At 32.9% G+C, this 12,064-nt stretch overlaps 1 long non-coding RNA gene across 1 annotated transcript; it reads left to right on the top strand.

The window, feature by feature from the left end:
* The first annotated feature begins 8,281 nt into the window (after positions 1–8,281).
* On the top strand, positions 8,282–11,087 carry LOC136272408 (uncharacterized). Its single transcript, XR_010710409.1, has 3 exons — positions 8,282–8,435; positions 8,707–8,796; positions 10,843–11,087. It is a non-coding gene; the product is annotated as an uncharacterized lncRNA (long non-coding RNA).
* The last annotated feature ends 977 nt before the right edge of the window (positions 11,088–12,064 follow it).

Here is a 12,064-nt window from a genome sequence, read left to right as displayed (position 1 = left end):
GATGCTTATATATCACATGATTTTAGTATGAGTGATTTAAGTAGGTATTATTGATAACGTTTTTTTTAAAAATTGATCTTGAGACATATGAAACATCTAGAAAATATTCGTGTTGAATTTTTTTCATAAAGTTTAACTCGTTCATGCCAATTGCTTCTTGTTTGTCTAATTTGTATGGCATTCAGAACTATTGTAAAATTCATTTGTATCAACTGTAATAAAGAATTGTTATATTTTATTACCTGAATAGAAGGAATTATAAACATTTATCAGGCATTGTTTGCAAAAATCAAACACTACAATCCCAACGCAATTTTGTTTGTTTTTTTATTTTTACGCAAAAAGTCATGGTTTCATCAAAAATAAGTCTAACTTTCTAAGTGAAATATAGGCCAGATTGTGGGCAATTGTTTTTTTTAAATATGAGTCAATTCAATGTTTTTTTCCTCAGTATAATACTAAACCTAGTCAATTGTATTAGAATGTTCTGTCTCAAGGACCATTGTACTTCTTTGACTTTTATGAACTGTATTACAAAAAATGACATGCCATTTATTATAACTTAGATTTTTTAAAATTCGATTTCCAGTAGCATTCATTTATTAAATGATAACAAAATTTTAAAGAAAAGTACGAGGTATGTGTACAATAAACGTAAAGGTTTGTTTCCCTAAAGTTTTTTTTTTGTATTTTTACACAATTGAATTTATGTTTTCATAAGGAACCGATCGAATCGAGTCGTGTTTTAACAACACGTCTGAAAAAACGATTTAGACATGCGCTCAACGCTTTATCAACAAAAACGGTGAGGGTCAAGTAATTTTTTAGCTCACCTGAGCTGAAAGCTCAAGTGAGCTATTCTGATCACATTTTGTCTGTCGTCCGTCTGTCCGTCTGTCCGTCTGTCTGTCTGTCTGTCTGTCCGTAAACTTTTCACATTTTCAACATCTTCTCAAGAACTACTGGGCCAATTTCAACCAAACTTGGCACAAATCATCCTTGGGCAAAGGGGATTCAAAGTTGTGAAAATTAAGGGCCACACTTGTTTTCAAGGGGAGATAATTAGAAATTAATGAAAAATTTCGAGAAATTTTCAAAAATCTTCTTCTCAAGAACCAGAAAGCCAGGAAAGCTGAAACTTGTGTGGAAGCATCCTCAGGTAGTGTAGATTCAAAGTTGTGAAATTCATGACCCCCAGGGGTATGGTGGGGCCACAATGGGGGGTCGAAGTTTTACAAAGGAATATATAGAGTAAATCTTTAAAAATCTTCTTCTCAGAAACTAAACAGCCAGGAAAGCTGAAACTTGTGTGGAAGCATCCTCAGGAAGTGTAGATTTAAAGTTGTGAAATTCATGATCCCCGGGGGTAGGGTGGGGCCACAATGGGGGGTCGAATTTTCACAAAGGAATATATAGAGTAAATCTTTAAAAATCTTCTTCTCAGAAACTAATCAGCCAGGAAAGCTGAAACTTGTGTGGAAGCATCCTCAGGTAGTGTAGATTCAAAGTTGTGAAAATCATGATCCCTGGGGGTAGGGTGAGGCCATATGGGGGGGGGGTGTTAACATTTTACATAGAAATATATAGAGTAAATCTTTAAAAATCTTCTTCTCAGAAACTAATCAGCCAGGGAAACTGAAACTTTTGTGGAAGCATCCTCAGGCAGTGTAGATTCAAAGTTGTGAAAATCGTGATCCCTGGGGTTAGGGTGGGGCCACAATCGGGGGTCGAAGTTTTACATAGGAATATATAGAGTAAATCTTTAAAAATCTTCTACTCAGAAACTAAACAGCCAGGAAAGCTGAAACTTGTGTGGAAGCATTCTCAGGTAGTGTAGATTCAAAGTTGTGAAAATCATGACCCCCGGTGGTAGGGTGGGGCCACAATGGGGGGTCGAAGTTTTACATAGGAATATATAGAGTAAATCTTTAAAAATCTTCTTCTCAGAAACTAAACAGCCAGGAAAGCTGAAACTTGTGTGGAAGCATCCGCAGGTAGTGTAGATTCAAAGTTGTGAAAATCATGACCCCTGGGGGTAGGGTGGGGCCACAGTGGGGGGTCGAATTTTCACAAAGGAATATATAGAGTAAATCTTTAAAAATCTTCTTCTCAGAAACTAATCAGCCAGGAAAGCTGAAACTTGTGTGGAAGCATCCTCAGGTAGTGTAGATTCAAAGTTGTGAAAATCATGATCCCTGGGGGTAGGGTGAGGCCACATTGGGGGGGGGGTGTTAAAGTTTTACATAGGAATATATAGAGTAAATCTTTAAAAATCTTCTCAGAAACTAATCAGCAAGATGATTCTTTATAATTGTGAAGACTTTGGCTCCAGGACAATTCTTCGGCCTCACAAGAAGGTTCAGAGTTTGATGTAGCAAAATATCCCATATATAAAAAATTGTAAAGGATCTTTTTGAGAACTGCAATACTCAACATGTGATATGACTATAAAATTGAAGCAGGCAGCTATTTTTTCATTAGAATCTATTTGTATTACTGTATTGAGTTATTGCCCTTGATTTATTAATTCTTGATTATTTTTAATTAATGCATCCACTGTTAACCAATTATTGTGATGATTATTTTTATACAATAGTAAATATTCAATGTATACAAGTTGTTCTGCATCAGTAGTTTTGGGTTAGGCCGGATTAGTTTGTTTATTTTTGATTTCCAATTTTTAGATACTATGAATTATTTTAGGCCGGCACATATATAGGGATAGTGTCTATTGCTTTTCGAAGAGCGACTGTTTGGGTTTAACCTTGAACAGGTATGGATAGATTGAGTGTGTGGACATCCCTGCTCTATCTAATCTTCGTGTTTTCTAACCTACAGAGTGTGGTTGTTCCTGCTCTGTATCGCATTAATACAACTGTGCGGTCATACCAGTCCTGCTTGTATTGGTAGTGGTTGCGGCGGAGCACTAGTGTAAGGTCATCCCTGCTGGTGTTCTGGCCTTTCTAGCGCAAGTGTGCGGTACTCCCTGCTTGCGTTAGGTTGAGCTGTTGGCGCAAGTGTGTGGTCATCCCTGCTTGCGTTAAAGTTGGTACTTGTTCAGTTGCGTAGGTGTGCGGTCATTCCTGCCTGCGTAACGTTGAGTCCCTATATATGTGCAGGAGCGGTGATTAAAGTCTGCTCTTGTAAATAATGGCAGCAATCAGGGCTATCCGAGTTCCAAGGGGGAAAAATGGATTTTATTTATACAGGATCTACATGTATTATTGTACATTGTCCAGATTGTTTGTATTATGACTCCATTAAGCTGACTTTATCATACCTACTGTTCCTCAGGTGAGCGATGTGGCCCATGGGCCGCTTGTTTAAATAAACAGTTAAGCATTTTACGTTGCTGACGATGATTGCATCGACTTGAAAACAGGGGTTTTATTTTAAAATAATAGATTTTTTAAAATAGGTGATTTAAACTTTTGACCAGTATTTGTTGTAATGAAGAAAGTAATTAATCGGACACAATTGGATATTGATTTATAAGATATAAATCAAGACAAGATATGAAAGATATAAGGATATAGAATAACAGCAATAGCATAAAATTGTGTCTTTCAAATTAATTCTTATTGGTTTTTTTATTAAAGGGCACAAAGCATCATTTTATCTAACAAGAGGTAACGGTGTATGAGATAAGCAAGTTTAAATCATTACAAGAATCAAGTTGCTAAAAGTATAAAAAGATTGTTTTGTGTGTGTTATGCTCAGGTACCACGCTTTTATTAATTGTACTAATCATAATTAATCATCACATGAGGTGCGATCCCACTTCACTGCCATTGAGTAAAACAGCATCCTTTTGTCATTCTTTGCTATCTGTTTCTCTTGATATTGCAAACAAAGTAAAAGATAAATAGCATTTGCTTTAACGAATGGATTTTCCATGTTAGTTTATCCCCTGTCGTTTATGTATGTCACCTCCTGACCAGCAGCAAACGGGGCCTTCCACACCTGTTATTCCCATGATTTGGCAGATATTACAGCTAGCAAACGTGATTTAAGTGCGTATTATTGATAACCTTTCATTTGTTTTCAATTTATCCTGAATTTAATAAGGCATCTAAAAAAAATAGTATATTCGTAATGAGTTTTATATCATTTATTCGTTTATGCAGATTGCTTCTTGTTCTAATATGCATGACAGATTGCTTCTTTTTCTAATATGCACAAGACTTTCAAAACTTTTGTTAAATCTTGTTGGCTCAACTGTTTTTAAATTTTTTTAAACCTTATTAGCTGAAACTAAGGAATTCAAAACATTCATCAGGCTTTACGCTAGAAGCAAACTTGATATCAACTAGGAATAATCATGTTATAATTATAGCGAGCGAAGTGAGCTCGAAGAACCAGGGTACGCGGTAAAAAGAACGAGCTAAACCTATAGATTCATCAACAAATTTGTCTACGTCCCGTAATGCTCTTTAATGTTTTCACCCGTGGTGCTATGCCAAAAATGCCCGACATTAAATTCTTAATTTACGTTGTCCTGAGGTTTGAAGACACGTTCTGAGTACTGCACAAGCTTTTGCGAGATTCAAGAGATTTGTTACATGCTTCCATACCTTCGTATTGAGTCGAGATACGTTTACAAAGACAAAAAAGGTTATAGATGATGCACAAGTGCTTTCGCGCTAAACTAGAGGTGGATCAAACATCTGTAGTGCGTGTACTAGCAATTTAAGTATAGATTGCGATACCTGCCTCAGATGAGCTGCAAATGATTTTTTATTTTATTTTGGTTTTGATAGAGAGATTTAATATATGCTAGCAAGAGTCATACTTTACTGTCATATTGATCAAATTTGAAGCTAAATTTGCATGTATGTTCAGTAAATATAAGTAGGGAAGATAAAAAAAGGTCCCTTTGAACTAAAAAAAAATAACAAAAAGAAAAAATAAACAGTTGAAAAATCTATACAGATAGTGCATATGGCCAAACCATTAAATTGGAAAATGTGAAATTACACACCTACAAACAGGCACCGGAGGCACAGATACAACGTATGTTATTAAAGTGCAAAAATAAACAAATAAAAAAATGAACCACGAAGAAAAAAATTCAGATAACAACAAAGTACCAAAAATAATATTGTATATATTGTTGACAGTTTTGACCAAATCAACACAACTGATCGAAATCTTGCGAAATCTCGCTATCCCTATTGTTAAGTGTTCCCAGTTTAAATCAGTATATCTTTCTGATTAACACTTATCAGCTGATTATATCGAAATATAAACAGCTAAAACCTATTACACAAACATTCAAAATATCATATCTTTATGAGCCAATATATTTTCCATATATTAATAGTATTTTTGAAATTTTTGTTTCAAAAATGTCTAACCTATCCACATTTTCATAAAAACAATATACTTTTGGTTTAAGATCATTATCTCAGTAACTAAAATGTAATTCTCAAAGTAAAGTTGATCCCCTAACATTTTTCACTAATGGCGGAGTTGCCAATCTCTGTTATTTATGTCTCTGGTAGAAGCAAATCTATGTATTTTGTAAACAAAAAAATAACTTAGAAATCTTGTAAATCTATTTCTCTTCGTTTGTTTGTTCTCTCTGTCTGTCTGCATCTGTCTGTCTGTCTGTCTATCTTTCTTTCTCACTCTCTCTCTTTCTCTCTCTCTCTCTCTCTCAAATTATTTTTATATTTGACAACTGAATAACATGACAATGGTGCAAGGTATGTGTAATTATTGCCAGCTGCGCTCGTCACGACGGTAGCACAGTAAAATATAATACCAACGCCAATTATCTGTTGTGTAAAAATGATTTTTTTTCAAATCTCAAAAAAGATTACATGTAAATATGACATATGATGCTAATATTATAACGAACAGTGTTCAAAATCAAAAGTTCACAGGAAAGATACAACAGAGGAGCAGGACAAACACAGACCTCTAAAAAACAAATTAGAAGTAGAATCAGGTGTCATGAAGGAGTGAGCATCCTCTCTTGACCGGTCACAACCACCGTGTGCTCAATGTATTAATAGGGAAAACGGAAAAAAAAAGTTTTTACAAATCAATACAGTACAGTCATTTCATGCATGCAATTTCAAGCTGTTTTTGATACGCGATTTTAATGATGTGCTTTATATGAGATTTGTATGATATGGTATGAAAAGTTAAAATTAAATGCCTAATGATATGGTATGCTTTGAGATTTGAACAAAACGCCTCAGTATACAAAAGAGCTCCAAATAGTTCGAAGTAAAATGATAAGAAGGTTAATGTTACCACTATGCAATGCAAACATTTTTGTCTTAAAAATGACATCAATGAAAACCGAGTTAATTTCAAAGACCATTCATCATCATCATCATACATAATAAGTTTCTATATATGCCCTACATGTGACCTTGGTATAAGATGGTAAAAACATCTTGTAAAAAAAATTCACACATACGTTAAATTCAACAAATAAACGATAATGAGTCACTAGCCTCAACAGTTTGACAAATTTTGGTCGTTAATTAGTAGTTTAGAAGAGGATTATTTGCCAATCATGTTGTCACATAAGTTTTCTGCATTTCACACTTTCCAACCAAACAGTATTTTAATTATCTAGGTTTGGCAACATTTTTTTGTACAGTTTTTAATGTTAGATTTGATAGTCATTTAAAAATACATGGTTACCGTAATTAGTTTCTATATTTGCCCTTCATTTAACCATGGTATAAGATGAAAAAAATCTGGTAAAAAATTTCACACATACGTTCAATTCAACAAATAAACGATGAGTCACAAGCATTAACAGTTTGACACATTTCAGTCGTAAATTAGTAGCTTAGATGGGGATTATTTGTCAATCGTGTTATCACATACGTTTTCTGCATTTCACACTTTCTTACAAAACAATATTATAATTATCTAGGTTTGGCAACGAAAAATAAAGTAAATTGACTAAAACGTGTACATTTTCACACGTTTTGGTTACGACGTACTTGTACTTAGCGAAGATGATGATTGTAGGTCAATCCTGTTATCACCATTTGCATCAGGTCTTTCACACTTTCTAACTTTATTAGAAGTAAATGGACCTAGATACGACACCTATTTGTTTTAAAAATGGGTTTAATACAAATAAAATCATTATAAGTAACGAACATGTATATTACATGAAGCACGTTGACATGTTTTAATTGTTGCATATTTTGGTTGTTGCATGTTTTGGTTGTTAATTAGTGAATAAGATAGTGGTTATTCAGTCACGTTAAAACTAACACATTATATTCCTTAGCTATTTTACGCTGTCCAAACTATCAAGTTGTATAAAACATTAATTTGTCTACAGAAATGAATCTATATGATCATTGTAGAAGATTGATTAGTTAATGTTTCAATCATTTGGTGAAAAATGTTTAAAAACAAATGGTAAATATCATTCTTTCTGAATTTGCCACAATCGCACCATCGGAACTCACGGGTTTTCTATCGGTTACACTGCTTTCAACAGTGTAACGGATAAAAAACCCATGGGTGTCACCGATGCAACAATCATTGATTATTTTAAATCTTTAGCATTAAAAAAAATTCAAGTCCAATCTTTGTGATGAAATAAGAAAAGCGTTACTAACTGTGAGAAGAATATGTATGTAGTTAATTCTAGTTTAAACAGATGTTATAATGTCGTTCATTTAAAAAGGGCTTAAAAACATATTTTATCAAAACAAACGTATCATGTAACTTAAAACTTAAGTTTAACTTGAATTACCTTTTGTTTTATTAAACTGTTTTGAACTTTTGAAATGTTTATGATCATTAAAATAGAATAAAAACCATAGTTAATATAAATATTTTTTAAATAAAATTTTCATTAAAAAATATGCAGAATGTTCTTCATACATGCATTTTTATCCGAAAAACTATTGTATTTCAATGATTTAAGGCAGTTCAATATACGCCTGCAAGTGGGCAAACAAATTATGGTGAATGCATGCAGTAAACACACATTATCAATTTTGAACACTCCATGCCGCATGATGTTTCTAAAAGCCACAAAAAGTCAATATGAATTATATCGAGTTTTATAACACTTCCGTCAAAACTAATGTAAGGAAATACCTCTATCTGTTGAAAACTGATAACCATGCCATTATCTACATTATCATCTAGAACTATGTCTTTGTCAAAGTGAAAAAGATTTACATTTGATCAATGGTTTCGTGATTCTTTAGAAAGATATCACTTTGCGTCAGTTGTTTATGTGAAAAACAGCTGTACTTTGATAGAAAACGCATTTGATTTAATCAATTTTAATTGATGTTTGATTATGTTGTTTCTTGTATCCTGTGTATAAAATAATAATCATCTTATTTTTTACTTTATCGTGAGCAATCCGCCAGTCAACATGTGCTGTTGGAAAATTCTGCTGTTAGCTTTGCTTATATCTAATGTCTCCTGTCTAAGTAAGTATATAAGAATTTAAAGTCTCTTCAGAAAAAAGATAGCATGTAATGCTGAAAAAAAACCAATCTTTTAAATTAAAAAAAATATTCCAATAACGATTCCAAATACGTTAATTCATTGAAGGGTTTGGATAGAAATGAAATCATCTTTAACGTAAAATAACTTAATTTTGTCACAGATTCGAGAAAAAAATTCTCCTTTTTATCAATAGAAGCATTTTTTGAATGAGATAACCCATTACAATATAAAATTATAAATATTCTCATTTAGTGGATATAAAGGCCAAAGATGGTACCAAGGTTAATGCTTTTAAGGCGGATGAAAAAATCTGGAAGGAAGAGGAACCGGTGCAAGTAGGAAGTAGGTAAAACATTTATATGACGATTCAATTCACATATACTATGGGTTCATTAGAATAAATTGTGATTCAATTTTCGTGGCATTCATGGATAGTCCACACCAGCGAATTTAAATCGTCGACGAAAACAAATTTTGAAAGAGTTTTCTTATTGAAACTGAAAACCAATGTATGCACGAAATTACATACCTACGAATAAGCAAAATCCCAACAATTTACGAAAATTGGCCCCCACAAATTTAGATGATTACATAGTATGGCGTTGGACGCCTTAAAGGATAAGTTAACTTTTTTTGAACATCAAATACATGTATATCACATTTATAAAACAAAGTAATGCAAGATATCATCACTGAATATTTTAAGGGGTAAATCTATCAAAGCAAAACGCAAAACTTTCGCCTTGTAATCAAAAGGTGAAGTGTGGGTGTTAATCATTTAACTCCCAAAATATTTTTAAAGATACAAAATAATTAATATAATTGAATAATCAAAATTGACATTTAAAGACGAGTTTAAAAATTTGATTAAGATATATTTACGGAATTATTTGTAACGTAGTTTATTGATTTTCTTTCATAAACAACATTAGAAAATATACCAGTTAAAAGGAAAAAAAGGGTTGTTCGGAAATTTTTGAGACATTTTTTCTCTTCTTTTAGTAACAAAGATAAACTCTTGAAATTTCACCAAAACGTAAATCGGGATAGAGATTATCAATGTGAAAAGTTTCTTGTCCATGGCATGAATAGATCATTCCTGGTAAGCTGACCAACGTGCCTCGTCCGTGACCCGGCGCAACCGCAAACTTTTCGCAACGGTTACGTCATTTTAACGCTTATTATAGCTCCTGTGTTTTTAAACACCTTACATGTACAAACGAACGGAAATAAGAATTATTCTTTATTTTTCAGCTTTTGTTTTCATTTCAAGATGTCATCATTTACAATTTCTCTCATTCTTGTTTTTAGGGGAAAAATCGAGTTATTTTTACCCGAAAGTCTAATTACTGTGAATGTCTCCTGTGGTTCATTTTTTATGTAATTTAGAACTGTTGAACAGTTAGTGTGTCAAAAGTACTTAATAATTATTCCCTTTGGCCTAACTCTAGTTGAACAATCAGTGAAAAAAATATGATGAACTGAAGCTCTATACCTTGTCTTGTCATTGATAGTTTTTTTTTTAGCAATTGTGTGGCCTTTAAAGGTCTTCTTCTGAGATTTCCACCAGTTTGACGGTTTTCAATGCGCTGCCTTGACGTCAGAATTCATTGTAAAGTCGTTGTCAGATTTCTATTGTTTGGTAAATATATGTGTACCATATCTGTATATCAACTCGAACATCAGTGAAACTTAATCAAAAGTTGGTCGCAAGGAATAACAAAATGAACATATTTAATTTGATTCCTTTTATCATTAACTGTAATTCTACGGACACTTATAAAGTAGATGTTTAAGTTGTCAAATCTCCGAGTTCATGGCTGCGCCGGATACCCCGACCACCGACTTGTTTATATACTGTCGTAAACAAAATATTAAATATTCTTTTTAATATGACTTTGTTTTATTATTTGTTGGCGTTTCTTCAGTGTCTATGACAATTTTCACCACAAATCGTCAATTAGAAAAGAAAATATTCGAGTTGTCTCAATAATTTCCGAACAACCCTCGTACATAATTATTTCTTAAAGAAATCATACAATTTAAAACCCCCCATTATTATTACTTCATCCGTTTAATTCTTTATGTCAAATTAAATATATATCATGTCAGAGAGCGGCTATTACAGTCAAGATATCACCCCATATCATCCGATCCCGACGTTCGTCCTAATTAACGCTATATAACAAAAACAAAAATACCGTTCAAACTTGCAAATATGACTTTCACTGTTAAACCTGACACCACAAAAGTGTGCTTTTAATTCTAATTTTATTCAGTTATAACTGTCTTGATCTACACGGCACTAATATCTTTATTTGTGTATCTCATATCTTTAAACTCGTCGGCTACATAAATTGATATTTTTCTGTTTTGTGTTTCCTTCAGGGTCATGCATAAGTGTTAAAGAGTGTGATGGGTTTTCCAAATCGGACTTAGGACCGGCCTGTAGGATTCCCTACTGTTCAAGCAGCAACCAATGCGAATGTGTTTTTTAAACGATAGGGATCTCCATCTTCATCTATGTCGTAGATTTCTTTAAATGTCAAAAAGATATAGTCTTTCAAACACTTGATGCAAAATTTATACGCAAATCTTTTTTGTTTTAATCTGAATAAAAAACCCCAATAAGACTTGTTTTCAGAACCGTCATTGATTAGTCGTTGAATTATATCTTAAATTTGATTGTCCAATAGTGCATGTTCGATTTGAAAGTTAGTTAACTTTAAAATTTATTAAAAATTTATTTTGAGAACAGAACTTAAGTATACATATGGAAACAACATCATGTGTGATTGCGAGTTGTACACCCACAAGCATCTGATGTAAAGAGTGACAAATATCAATGATTCATGTGCAGAACATTTTTAATAAAGGACTATTTGTTTTCGCGTGGAATACCTTATGCATGAACTATGATATACTGTAGATTCCTTATTTTATGCGAGTACTTAATTCCGCGATTCAACGGTTTTCCATCAAATCGCGAGAACATAAAATCGCAGATGTCGAAATGTTATCATAGTTTCTTGTAGTCAACATATGTTCGAAAATTAAAAGCGAGATTTTAAAATTCGCGAGACGGGCTTCTTGCGATTTTACGCGGATATTAACTCCTCGTGTTTAATTAGGAATTTTACAGTACTCAGTTGATCAAATTCAATGATTCATTCTAGCCTGTACTCAATCCACCTTTGACCTTTCTACCACAAACAGTAAGGAATCAGGAAAAATGAAGTAAAACGTTATTTGGATCATATTTGGGGTTTACTAGCTATGTTCATAGGTTCATCAACTATTTTTGCCTCTTTGGACAACAAAATTATAAACAGGACCATAAACCAATATGTTAAGATCAGTATTTACATAAATCTACACTAGTAGCAGTCGTATTTGAAGACTTGTAATGATATCTATCTTTCTTTCGTCAAAACAAAATAATTTTGACGCTCCCATGAGTTAGATTTATTTGAAAATATCATATCATTTCTCTTCATAATACTTCATATAAAACATACATTTTATGTCACTTATGTGTCCGTAATTGAGTTCAGCGAAAATGAATCAGCTGGCATCTAGTTATATGTTCACAGATTAAATCCATCTCGTT

Source organism: Magallana gigas, chromosome 10 (genome assembly GCF_963853765.1).
Source record: "Magallana gigas chromosome 10, xbMagGiga1.1, whole genome shotgun sequence".
Lineage (NCBI taxonomy): Eukaryota > Metazoa > Mollusca > Bivalvia > Ostreida > Ostreidae > Magallana > Magallana gigas.
This window is presented reverse-complemented; position numbering and strand designations above follow the sequence as displayed.